This window comes from Anomaloglossus baeobatrachus, chromosome 11, assembly GCF_048569485.1.
Source record: "Anomaloglossus baeobatrachus isolate aAnoBae1 chromosome 11, aAnoBae1.hap1, whole genome shotgun sequence".
Taxonomy (NCBI): domain Eukaryota; kingdom Metazoa; phylum Chordata; class Amphibia; order Anura; family Aromobatidae; genus Anomaloglossus; species Anomaloglossus baeobatrachus.
In genome coordinates, this window is record NC_134363.1 from 72,459,973 (window position 1) to 72,472,631 (window position 12,659).

Consider the following 12,659-nt stretch of genomic DNA (forward strand, 5'->3'; position numbering starts at 1 on the left):
TCTGGTCTGTGACCGCTCCTGTCAGCTTCATGTAGCAGAGCTGGATGCGTCGCGGAACCTCATGTGGATTACGTCGGACCTGGAGGGGTATTTGGGGATTAATAAATTGGTGAAAGAGGGTGGGGTTTTTTTGTCTTTTATTCCAAATAAAGGATTTTTTGGATGTGTGTGTTTATTTTCTTTAACTTACAGGTTAATCATGGAAGGTATCTCAGGGAGACGCCTGCCATGATTAACCTAGGACTTAGTGGCAGCTATGGGCTGCCATTAACTCCTTATTACCCCGATTGCCATCGCACCAGGTCAATTCGGGATGAGCCGGGTAGAGTCCCGGGACTGGCACATCTAATGGATTCGGCAATTCCGCGCAGCTGCTGGCTGATAGTTAGGCTGGGGGGCTCCCCATAACGTGGAGCTCCCCATCCTGAGAATTCCAGCCTTCAGCCGTGTGGCTTTACCCTGGCTGGTATCAAAATTGGGGGGGGGAACCGCACGTCATTTTTTTTAATTATTTATTTTACTCCACAATATAGACCTGCCCACCGGCAGCTGTAATTGGTTTCAGTTAGACAGCTGTCACTCAGCGTGAGGTCGTGTCTGACTGTAACCAATCATAGGTGCTGGTGGGCAGGCAAAGCAGGGAATATGAGATGGAATAATGAGCGGCCGGCATTTTCTTAAGAGGAAAAGCCGCCGGAGCAGTGTGAACGCTGTGCAGCGAGACGCCAGTGAGCTGTGAGTATGAGAGAGGGGGGGAGACCGACCGACAGAGAGAGAGAGAGAGAGAGAGAGAGACCGACCGACGATAGTACAGCTAGTACACACATATATTTGAAGAAAAATTCACAAAATTCACATAAACAGACGTAAATCTATACACAGTCATACACACATCATACACACAGACACATTAGAGGTATTAATATGGGGAAGTCGGCAGCAGCCTTACTCACCTCCCCCGCTTGTCTTCGTCGAGCTCCTCCAGGGTATGTGGCTGTGCAGGCCGCACTGTGTGATGGCTGGGGGCAAATACAGCACAGGGGCATAGACAGCACTGGGTGCACATATATGTTACTGGGGTCACCAGGGGGTATACATATTACTGGGGGTGCATAGACATCACTGGGGGCATCCATGTTACTCGGGTGGCATACACATTACTGGGGTCAGTGGGGGGGGGCATAGACATTACTTGGGTCCGTGGGGGGGGGGCATACACATTACTAGGGGCATAAACATTACTGGGGTCAGTGGAGGGGGCATACACATTACTAGGGGCATAAACATTACTGGGGTCAGTGGGGGGGGCATACACATTATTGGGGTCCGTGGGGGGGGCATACACATTATCAGGGGCATAAACATTACTGGGGTCAGTGGGGGGGCATACACATTACTAGGGCCTGTGGAGCCTACATACTGACAGTGGTGGCCTGTGGGGCATACATACTGGCCCTAGGGATGCTTAGGGCACAGGCTGGAAGACGCTCAGGGCCCAAGCTGGGCACACTGCTCCCCCTCCTGCACTCACTCTGCATTATCCTTCTGCACTCACTCTGCACTGTCCTCCCGCACTCACTCTGCACTGTCCTCCCGCACTCACTCTGCACTGTCCTCCCACACTCACTCTGCACTGTCCTCCCGCACTCACTCTGCACTGTCCTCCCGCACTCACTCTGCACTGTCCTCCCGCACTCACTCTGCACTGTCCTCCCGCACTCACTCTGCACTGTCCTCCCGCACTCACTCTGCACTGTCCTCACGCACTCACTCTGCACTGTCCTCACGCACTCACTCTGCACTGTCCTCCCGCACTCACTCTGCACTGTCCTCCCGCACTCACTCTGCACTGTCCTCCCGCACTCACTCTGCACTATCCTCCCGCACTCACTCTGCACTGTCCTCCCGCACTCACTCTGCACTGTCCTCACGCACTCACTCTGCACTGTCCTCACGCACTCACTCTGCACTGTCCTCCCGCACTCACTCTGCACTGTCCTCCCGCACTCACTCTGCACTGTCCTCCCGCACTCACTCTGCACTATCCTCCTGCACTGTCCTCATGCACTCACTCTGCACTGTCCTCCTGCACTCACTCTGCACTGTCCTCCTGCACTCACTCTGCACTGTCCTCCTGCACTCACTCTGCACTGTCCTCCTGCACTCACTCTGCACTGTCCTCCTGCACTCACTCTGCACTGTCCTCCTGCACTCACTCTGCACTGTCCTCCTGCACTCACTCTGCACTGTCCTCCTGCACTCACTCTGCACTGTCCTCCTGCACTCACTCTGCACTGTCCTCCTGTACTCACTCTGCTCTGTCCTCCTGCACTCACTCTGCTCTCCCCTCCTGCACTCACTCTGCTCTCTCCCTGCTGCTGCTCTTACCTCAGTTGCAGAACAAACGAAGCAGCCGCTGTGGAGAGCTGGTCACATGTGAGAATCCTGGGCAGAAGAGGCAGGCAAAGGGGGCGTGGCCAGCATAGAGCGAGCAGCAGGAGGGGACAAGGAAGACATCCCGAGGAGTGTATGTGTCCAGCATTCAGAGGGGGCGTGGACGACAGCAAAGCGGCGTGCCCAGCAGCATAGTTGCCATGGAAGGCATCCAGAAAGTGTGGCCTGCATCCGGAGGGGGCGTGGTCGGCAGAGTGCGGGGGCGTGGCAGCTGCCTCTCACTACACTGCGGGATTACGGAGCTCCCGGGCGTGAGAACGGGACTGGACTATAAAATCGGGGCTGTCCCGCTGTATCCGGGACGGTTGGGAGGTATGCAGAAGGAATAGGTCAGAAAGTAAGGCAGCAGGTACAGATCAGCGGATCGGACAAATTTGAATTCAACTGATTGCGTAGTTTTTACAAGGACATTCGAAATGTGGTGATGTTATTCTCCGTGAATTTATTGTCCCTTATTTTACTTTGGGGTCTATGCAGATCCCAAAGCATTACAACAATATTATGTAAAAACTAATAAAACTCTTTATACCCAGCTCACCTCTTCAGCCCCTCTGCTACTGTGACGCCCTGGACTAGCCAGGTAGTCACATACATAACAACATACACACCCCCCACCCTAGGCAGTTATAACAGTCAGACAAAAACCCTTGTTGCCTCCCTCCAGGGTCTGATGTCCACACCAGGTGGGGCGGAGCCAGGCGGTTGTCCCCACCCACCGAGGAGTTCACAAGTCTGGGGGCGGGAAAAGTGTCAGATCAGTTTTTGGAGGTGAAAGTGAGAGGAGTAAACACTTCAGGTGTCTGGGTAGGAGCCCAGGCACTGACAGCAAGGTTGGCAGACGGTGGTGGCCGTCTGCAGGAGTTGGTGGAACTCCGCAGAGCCGTAAGGACTGGGGTCGGGCGTCGGCCCGCCGGTACCGGACCGGGGAACGGAGTAAAGCTAAGCACACAAGCAGGGCCATCGGACCCTGACCAGGCTTGGAGCCGCCGTCAATAGTCAAATCCGAATGTGACAGGAACCCCAGGGGTTTCCTAACAACCAAGTCCCGATTGAAGGCAACAGTCCACCCAGAGAGGATATACAGCCACCGCAACAGGCTAGAGATCCAAGGGCCAGCGCCTGCGGGCAAAACGGGCTCCTACGGCACCTATACGCCGGGGAGCGGACTACCGGTGGGCAACCACAGGAGTCAAGAACATCTCCACAGGTGCAGGGAAAGACAGCCACCATCAGCCGTCCGGGGAGAGCACAACAACAACACTGCAGCCGGCTGCGGGACCCGTCCATCCAGCCGCTTTTGGTTTACCAACGACTCTGTCAGTGATTGTCTGAGTGAGTACACCAGTGCCGTCCGGCACCGCACAGTCCCTGCACCCCAGCCATCCGCCCTCCCCGTTACACCACTGGGCCCCGGGATCACCAACCCCCCTACCCACGGAGGGGACAACATCCTAGCTGCACCCTACCATCTCTCCCGGGATCCCCGTTACCAGCAGCGGTGGTGCCATCATCACCACGTCCCGTGGGTGGCGTCACGAACAATCTCCCTAAACATACCACCCCCCTTTTCACTCACGGGTGAGGAGCGCTGCTCGAGTCCCCGGGTCCGGTCCACCGCTCAAGCCACCAAGCAGCAGCAGAAGCCCCGGACCCAAGCGTGGCGAGCGCGTCCCCTCCGCCCGCGACAACTTGGCATCTGCGAACAGGATAGAACCGATCTACCTACCGGTAGAAGTGCACCTTGCAGACCCCGCTGGCGGCGTCCGGCCCAAAAATTTGAGGCGTCGCCATCTTTGGCGCGAAGATTTCCCGCTCGAGCGTCTTCCCCGAGCAGGGAAGGCATAAAAGCGAAGCCCCACCCCCAAAGAGGAAGTGCTAGAAAGAACCAAGGGGGGGCGGGTGAAAGCCTGCCTAATGTAGCCGAGGGCATAAAAAGCGGGGACGCCAGGACTCTGCAACATATCCGGTTCCTGGAAGCCTGCCAGCAAGCATGTCCGTCCCATCCGGTGATGCCGAAATACCCGAGCCCACGTCAGGAACGGCGGTGTGGGTGGAAGCCCGGACCGCACAAATGTGCTGCCGCCTGCAAAATCAGGTCCGGTTCTTGATGGAGCGCTGGGTGGCCGAGATGGAGGAAGTGGCGGCGGCCGTGCGGAGATGCGAGGTGGAGGCAGTGTTGGAGGAGCGGGTAAGCAACCCACGCCCCTGTGTCCGAGAAGGACCGGTCGCTGCGGCCGAGGGGCCCGGTCTGCATCCGCTCACCCTCCTGTCTCCCCCGACATCCGTACCGGTTGCTGTTGCCCCTCCACTCGACCCGCTACCCCCAACATCGGTAGCGGAATCTAACCCGCCCGCCTTAGAGCAGAGGTTCCCAACTCCAGTCCTCAAGGCGCACCAACAGTGCATGTTTTCAGGATTTCCTTAGTATTGCACAGATGATAATTTAATCACCTGCAAAGGTGCTGAATCCAACACCCATGCAATGCTAAAGAAATCCTGAAAACATGCACTGTTGGTGTGCCTTGAGGACTGGAGTTGGGAACCTCTGCCTCAGAGGACCAGCCTGTGGGCGTTGACCGGAGACGGCCCGTACCGATTCCACTGCCGTGGAAGGTCCCTATGGAGGTGCCCGTCCGTGGAGCGAAGCCGTCGGCCCCGGAGGCAGCCACACCCGAGACCATCCCAGCCCCGGCAGTCCGCCCGGCCGTGGAAGAACCGGCCGCCTCGGGCCCGAAGGCCCTACCGGTGTGGCCAGCTGTCCGTGAATCCCACGCCTCGGCTGAGGCTGCGTCGGGCCGCCACTGCAAAGCGGCAGTCCAGGCCTCGTAACCGCAGGACCCCCGCAAGAGAGTACCGGTTGTGGCCAGTGTGGGCGCGGTCCAGCGGGGCCCAACCCGAGCGCAGGGGTATGCCAACGCCCCTTACTGGGACAGGGAGCCAAGCCAGTTGGGCCGAGAAATTGCCTCCAGGGAGCAGCAGAGGGCTGAGTGATGGCGCGAGTTATCAAGGAGAAAGACGCTCTCCGCAATGCCACCTTTCGGGTGCGGGGCCTGGTGCATGAAGGCCAAGTCCGGTAGTTTGACCCGCGAAGGGGGTTCGTCTTTATTTATGAACCGGGCCTGGAGGCTGAAGTGTTTGTGGCTCGCTGCGATGTGAACTCGCACCTCCCAACGGGCCACCCAGGTCGCGATCTGTTGCCAGGCGACCTAGTAACCTACACCCGACACTGCGGGGAGAGGGGCTGGTTAGCCCTGGACGTTAAACAGAGGGAAAGCCGCAGTGTGCAGATGCGGCCCCAGCCCCCTCCTCCACCGTGCCGTCCGGATATCGAGCTGGAGGAGGTCCTTGATGAGTGTGACCTCAAGTAGTGGCAGCGGTCCTCCGTTGCAACCAAGTTGTCCCCGTTGGGACCCTCAGCACTTTGAATGAATGAATACAAATCAAACCGAGTTTTCATCTGATTGTCTACAGTGATTATCCCGGCCGTTGCCGGCAAGTTGTCCCCGGAGGGACTCTATGTGTTTACCGCCCACATGAGAAACTGCTCATGAACATGGCCACTTGCATGGAGAACTTGCAGGCCACCCACGAAATGGTGGGTTTGTAAATAATTTGTGGGCTGGTTTTCCATCCGTGCCGCCTCCGGAGAGGCAGATTGGAGGAAGGGCCCGCAGCAGAGGAGGCTGGGGCCCGGCCACCACCTGGACCAGTGGCCATCCTCCGGGGGTCAGGGGTCCCCCCTGGACGTGGGGTCCCCTGAAGTGACAGCCGGGTGCGAGACACCGTACCCGTTCCCGCTCGGGTAACCTGGACCAGGACTGGGGAAGAGGGGTGCTGTCCATTTCTTAGGGGCAGCATCAAGGATCAGGTTATTTGGGTGGGGGAGCGGATGACCATGAACCCGTCCGTTTAATAAAAATGTTCAATATTTGAAATGTTAAAGCACTGCACCTCCCGTAAGGGAAGACTTGAAAATATACGTATGTTGAATGTTTTCATATGTTAATTTATCTTTTACAGTTTGAAAAATAAAACCAGTGACACACTCCCCATTTTACCAAGGGGGAGTGTGACACCCTGGACTAGCCAGGTAGTCACATACATAACAACATACACACACCCCACCCTAGGCAGTTACAACAGTCAGACAAAAACCCTTGTTGCCTCCCTCCAGGGTCTGATGTCCACACCAGGTGGGGCGGAGCCAGGCGGTTGGCCCCACCGACCAAGGAGTTCACAGGCCTGGAGGCGGGAAAAGTGTCAGATCAGTTTTGGAGGTGAAAGTGAGAGGAGTAAACACTTCAGGTGTCTGGGTAGGAGCCCAGGCACTGACAGCAAGGTTGGCAGACGGTGGTGGCCGTTTACAGGAGTTGGTGGAACTCCGCAGAGCCGTAAGGACCGGGGTCAGACGTCGGCCCGCCGGTACCGGACCGGGGAACGGAGTGAAGCTAAGCACACAGGCAGGGCCATCGGACCCCGACCAGGCTTGGAGCCGCCGTCAATAGTCAAATCTGAATGTGACAGGAACCCCAGGGGTTTCCTAACAACCAAGTCCCGACTGAAGGCAACAGTCCACCCAGAGAGGATATACAGCCACCGTCACAGGCTAGAGATCCAAGGGCCAGCGCCTGCGGGCAAAATGGGCTCCTACAGCACCTATACGCCGGGGAGCGGACTACCGGTGGGCAACCACAGGAGTCAAGAACATCTCCACAGGTGCAGGGAAAGACAGCCACCATCAGCCGTCTGGGGAGAGCACAACAACACTGCAGCCGGCTGCGGGACCCGTCCATCTGGCCGCTCTTGGTTTACCAACGACTCTGTCAGTGATTGTCTGAGTGAGTACACCAGTGCCGTCCGGCACCGCGCCACGCAGTCCCTGCACCCCAGCCATCCGGCCTCCCCGTTACACCACCGGGCCCCGGGATCACCAACCCCCCTACCCACGGAGGGGACAACATCCTAGCTGCACCCTACCATCTCTCCCGGGATCCCTGTTACCAGCAGCGGTGGTGCCATCATCACCACGTCCCGGGGGTGGCGTCACGAACAATCTCCCTAAACATACCACCCCCCTTTTCACTCACGGGTGAGGAGCGCTGCTCGAGTCCCCGGGTCCGGTCCACCGCTCGAGCCACCGAGCAGCAGCAGCAGAAGCCCCAGATCCGAGCGTGGCGAGCGCGTCCCCTCCGCCCGCGACACTACTCACCACCACCACCTCTTCTTTGTTGCATCTTTGGATCAACATCGCCATTTCCCTGGGGCCGTGGTCGCTAGGCCAAGGCTTCCAGGTTTGCTAGGCCCGGGAGGGTTTAGCACATGTGCCCGGAAAGGTTGCAGCACATGCTGTAATGTAATTGCCTGCAACCTTTATGGCACATGCACAGGTACCTTACACAGCTAGCAAACCCAGAAACTTTGGCCTAGCAACTGAGGCCCCAGTAATTTCAGTGCCGCTGATGTCGATCCAAAGATGCGATGAGGACGGAATGGTTCACAGTTCGGACATGGTTCCCTTAAAAATAAGAGCGTTATTATATTGCACTCTGCCTAAAAATATATGTCCATACTGTGCCCTAAAGAAGCCTTTTATGGAATATCGCCTCCACTATCCACTGATCCACTGTTTATAGAGTCTGATGACCCCACAACCCTAATATAGTATGATAGTCCCCACAGCCTTCCATACATTCTCGGCCACAACAACCCCCACAGCCCTCTATACAGTGTGGTTACCACAGTCCTCCATACAGTATGGTTACAACAGCCCAACCATACGGTATGATAGTCCCACAATCCTCATCATTATATAGCATAATGGTCACCATAGCCCCCCACACAGTATGATGTTCCACAAGGCCTTCTGTTCAGTATTATGTCCCCCACAGCCCCTATTCAGTATGCTGTTCATAATAGTTCCCAAAAAAAGCATGATGTTCCCTATAGCTCCATATAGAGTATAATTTCCCCAATAACCCCTCGTTCAGTATGATGTCCAAACAGAACTACATACATTATGATATTCCCCACAGCACCTATTCAGTATGATTTTCCCTACTGCCCCCATAAAGTATGATTTCTGCCACAGCTCACTATACACAGTATAATGTCCTAAAGAGGCCCACTACAATAAAGTATACCCATAGCTCCCATACAGTCTTAAGGGGGCTTTACACGCTGCGATATCGCTAACGATTTTTTTGTCGGGGTCACGGTGTTTGAGATGCACATCCGGTGTCATTAGCGACATTGCAGCGTGTGACACGTACGAGCGATCTTCAACGATCGCAAAAGTGGTAAAAATCGTTGGTGTTAGAGAGTTCGTACAAAAACAAAATATCGTTGTCTGGTAAGTAGCGATGTTGTTCGTCGTTCCTGCGGCATAACACATCGCTATCTGTGACACCACAGGAGCGATGAACATCTCCTTACCTGCGTCCACCGGCAATGGGGAAGGAATGAGGTTTGGCTGGATGTTACGTCCCGCTCATCTCCGCCCCTCTGCTTCTATTGGCCGGCTGCTTAGTGATGCCGCTGTGACGTCGCTGTGACGCTGAACACACCCCCCCTTGAGAGAGGGATTGTTCGGCGGTCACAGCGACGTCGCTGACAAGGTATGTGCGTGTGACGCTGCCATAGCGATAATGTTCGCTATGGCAGCGATCACCAAATGTCGCATGAACTACGGGGGCGGGTGCTATCGCGCTGGACACAGCATGTTAAGCACCCTTTACAGTATGTCCCCTATACATACCTTGTTCTCCACAGCCCCCATACAGTATGATGTACCCTGTCATCCCGTACTTCAATTTGATGTCCCCACACACCCCTGTACAGTATGATGATCCACCATCCAACTAACAGGTTAAATAATATTTAAAAAAAAAACAAAAAAAAACTTATACTGTCACAAATGTGTTGCACCCTGCTGTGACCTTTGGAGTATCTGGGATCAGAAGGCCATAGCGTTTGGCTGATTGCAGGTTCTCTTTAGAAACCGCTTGGCAATGGAGCAGAATTTTTTCCTTTCTGTGCTGAAGGTGTTAAGACTTTCTTTTCCTGATGAGAATCCATGTTAAAGTGACTAGCCAGGTAGTCACAGATAGAGCCCTGCACAACACCTGTCCCCCAAAAAGGTATCATCAGCCAAGCATTAAAACCTAGTCACCTTCCTCAGTGCTTGAAGAACACACCAGGGGGCAGAGCCAGGCGATAAGCCACGCCCACCGAGGAGTTCAGAGGGCCTGAGGCAGGAAACAGAATTCAGTTGAGTTTGAGTAGTGAGTGAGGAGTGAAGGAGTCTGACAGGTGCCGGGGTTGGAGCTCGGGCACCTTTTGGCTAGGAGGCAAACGGTGGCCTTAGCCTGCAGGAGCCGGGAAGATGGCTCGGTGGAACCGTGGTGGACCAGGACAGGGCAGTGCCCACCGGTACCGACCCGGGGAACCGACTCGGAAACTGGAGCACACAGGGGGGTACTCAGACCCTGAAACGAGGTTCAGAATCCACTGGACTGACTTAATTAACTGATTGCGGTCTGGACTATAGGTCCTTTCCCACTCAAGTCCTGACTGAAGACAACAGCCCACCGAGGGGGATAGAAAGCCACCGCACAGGCAGATCCCACTGGCCAGCGTCTGCGGCCAAAAGGACGCTCCCAACGTACACAAAGCCGGGGAGCGGACTCCCGTCGCTGAAGCGCAGGCAGTCTACATATACACAACACGGTGCAGGAGAAAGGCCAAGGTTATATTGACAGTTAGAATGATTTAATGCAGCAAGTCAATATTTGCAGTGTTGACCCTTCTTCTTCAGGACCTCTGCAATTCTCCCTGGCATGCTCTCAATCAACTTCTGGACCAAATCCTGACTGATAGCTGTCCATTCTTGCATAAGCAATGCTTACATTTTGCCAGAATTTGTTGTTTTTTGTTTGTCCACTCGTCTCTTGATGATTGCCCACAAGTTCTCAATGGGATTAAGATCTGGGGAGTTTCCAGGCCATGGACCCAAAATCTCTATGTTTTGTTCCATGAGCCATTTAGTAATCATCTTTGCTTTATGGCAAGGTGCTCCATCATGCTGGAAAAGGCATTGTTGGGCGCTAAACTGCTCTTGGACAGTTGGGAGAAGTTGCTCTTGCAGGACATTCTGGTACCATTCTTTATTCATGGCTGTGTTTTTAGGCAAGACTGTGAGTGAGCCGATTCCCTTGGCTGAGAAGCAACTGTCGCGGGCGGAGGAGGGGACGCCGCGCTCTCCCACTGCTCGGGTCCGGCTGCCGCTGCGGCTGCTGCGGCCTGCTGCTGCTGCTGCTCGGTGGCTCGAGCGATGGGCCGGATCCCGGGGACTCGAGCGGCGCTCCTCGCCCGTGAGTGAAAGGGGATTGGGATTTTGGATAGTTTATTGTCCGTGATGCCACCCACGGTTGTGGTGATTAAGTGGACACCACCGCTGCTCTGTCTGGGGAGCCCGGGAGTGATGGTATGGAGCAGCCAGTTGTTGATTTGCTCCTCCGTGGGTAGGGGGTTTTGGTGGTCCCGGGGCCCAGTGATGGGGTTGGTATGGTGGACAGGCGGGTATGGGGCCTGTGGAGGTGCAGGGGCGCAGGGGCAGCGCTGTGCCGCACGGCACGGAGGTACTCACTCAGCCAGTAAACACAACACAGTTCTCGGTAAATAAACGGCTGGTTGGACGGGTCCCTCGGACGGTTACGGTGCTGCTGTTCCCTGCAGTTAGCGGTGACGGTCTCTTCCCTGCACCTATGTAAAGTCTTTTTGGTAGCGATGGGTTCCCACCGGTTACCCGCTCCCCGACCTGGACATGAGCCGGAGGAGCCCCTCTCTTGCCCGCAGGCGCTGGCCCTGGGAAACTGGTGCCTTGGCGGTGGCGGTGTCTCCCCTTAACGGTCGGACTGTTGCCTTCAATCGGGACTTGGTTGTTAGGAGACAGAGGTCCCCTTCACTGACAGATTTGGCAAATTATGGCGACTCCTAGCCTTGCCGGGATCCGAAAGGCCCCTGCCCTGGTGCTGACTGTTCTTCGTATACTGCTCCGGTACCGCCGGGTCACCACCCATCCGCGGTCCTTCCAGCAACCTCCAAGCAGTCCCCCTGCTGACTATCACCGCCGTCTGCTGACCTTGCTGTCTCAGTCCGGGGCACACACCCGGACCAACTTCAGGCTTTCTTAACTGTCACTTTCCCTTTACTTCAGCTTTTCTCCTTAGCTCCTCTACCACTTCACCTCCTTCTTCTTTCACTTCCCTAACTTCACTGAAGCTCTGCCTGAGCTCAACTGCCTAGTTTTTCCCGCCTCCAGGGCTGTGAACTCCTCGGTGGACGGAGCCAACCGCCTGGCCCACCCCCTGGTGTGGACATCAGCCCCTGGAGGAAGGCAACAAGGATTTTAGGTTAGCCTTGGTGTACCTGCCGGGAATGTGGGGTGCATGTGATGTTGTGACCTGTGACCCCTGGCTTGCCCAGGGCGTCACATTCCCCCTTAGCAAAACACAGACCGTCCTCGGGCTGCCCGTCCAACACCGGTTTTATTTTCCTTTTGTTTTTTTTTTCTGCAAAGAAAAAAAACGGTAACATATATACAAGTAGAAAAACATCATCCCACATCGGGAGGCACATTTCTTAAACGTTACGGTTTTAAACGGTTAACGGTTATGGTCTCCGCTCTCTCCCACCCAAGTAACCTGGCCCTGATGCTGCCCCTAAAACCCAGGCAGCACCCCTTGACCCCAGTCCTGAACCAGTTACCCGAGCGGGATCTGTCCTTCCCCTCCAGAGGGTAGCCACCGATTCCTGTGGTGGCTGGGCCCCAGCCTGCTCTGCTGTGGGCCCTCCCTCCAACCTGCCTCTCCGGAGGCGGTAAATGCGGAAACGGTAACGGTAACACAACTTATTTACAAGCCACTAGCGTCTGTGGTTGCCCTGCAAGTTCACGGGCTTGTCCATAGGAGTTCCTATGCAAACAATTTTTCAAGCGGTCCCCACGGAGACAACGGTGCCGGCAACGGCCGGTTTTAATCACAGTAGAATCAGATGACTTTTCGGTTCCATTTCACTTATCATCATTTTCAACTTTTAAACAAACACACTGGTGGTCCCAACGGGGACTGGAAAACGGGGTTCCGCTGCCCTACTCAGATTCTTCTGCTGAGGTGGACCCATCCTCTGCCACCAGCATATCAAACATG